Below are 1,290 nucleotides of genomic sequence, written 5' to 3'. Positions count from 1 at the left end.
CCCCCCCCCCCGAGACGCCGGACAGTGGACCAGAATTGCCTCGAAGCCATGCGGAAGTCGTTCTCCATGGCCTCTCCGAACTCCTCCCATGCCCGAGTTTTTGCCTCAGTGACCACCCGAGCCGCATGTCGCTTGGTACCCATCAGCTGCTTCTGGGGTCCCACAGACCAAAAAGGCCCGATAGGACTCCTTCTTCAGTCTGACAGTATCCCTCGCCGACGGTGTCCACCTTCGGGTTCGAGGGTTGCCGCCGCTACAGGTACCGACAACCTTGCGGCCGCAGCTCCGGTAAGCCGCCTCGATAATAGAGGCAAGAAACACGGTCCACTCAGACTCAATGTCCCCCACCTCCCTCGGAACATGTTCGAAGTTCTCTTGGAGGTGGGAGTTAAAACTCCGTCTCACAGGAGACTCTGCCAGACGTTCCCAGCAAACCCTCACAATACGTTTGGGTCTGCCAGGTCTGGCCGGCATCCTCCCCCACCATCGGAGCCAACTCACCACCTGGTAGTGATCAGTGGACAGCTCCGACCCTCTCTTCACACGAGTGTTCAAGACATGTGGCCGCAGATCAGATGAGACGATGACAAAGTCGATCATCGAACTGCGGCCTAGGGTGTCCTGGTGCCAAGAGCACATATGGACACCCTTATGCTTGAACAAGGTGTTCGTTATTGACAATCCATGACGAGCACAGAAGTCTAACAACAGAACACCACTCTGGTTCAGATCAGGGGGGCCGTTCCTCTCAACCACACCCCTCCAGGTCTCACTGTAATTGCCCACATGAGCATTGAAGTCCCCCAGCAGAACAAGGGAGTCCCCAGGAGGTGCACTTTCCAGTACCCCTCCAAGGACTCCAGAAAGGGTGGATAATCTGAACTGCCGTTTGGTGCATAAGCACAAACGACAGTCAGAACCCGTCCCCCCACATGTAGGCGGAGGGAGGCCACCCTCTCATTCACTGGGGTGAACCCCAACACACAGGCACCAAGTTGGGGGGCAATAAGTATGCCCACTCCTGCTCGGTGCCTCTCACCAGGGGCAACTCCAGAGTGGAAGAGTGTCCAGCCCCTCTCAAGGAAACTGGTTCCAGAGCCATGCGTAGAGGTGAGTCCGACTATTTCTAGCCAGAACCTCTCAGCCTCACACACCAGCTCAGGCTCCTTCCCCACCAGTGAGGTGACATTCCACGTCCCAATAACCAGCTTCTGTAGCCGAGGATCAGACCGCCAGGGTCCCTGCCCTCGGCCACCACCCATCCACATTGCACCCGACCCCTTTGGCCCC

This window comes from Nematolebias whitei, chromosome 7, assembly GCF_014905685.2.
Source record: "Nematolebias whitei isolate Nwh7 chromosome 7, NemWhi1, whole genome shotgun sequence".
Lineage (NCBI taxonomy): Eukaryota > Metazoa > Chordata > Actinopteri > Cyprinodontiformes > Rivulidae > Nematolebias > Nematolebias whitei.
The sequence above is the reverse complement of the archived record's forward strand: the minus strand, read 5'-3'. Positions refer to the sequence as shown.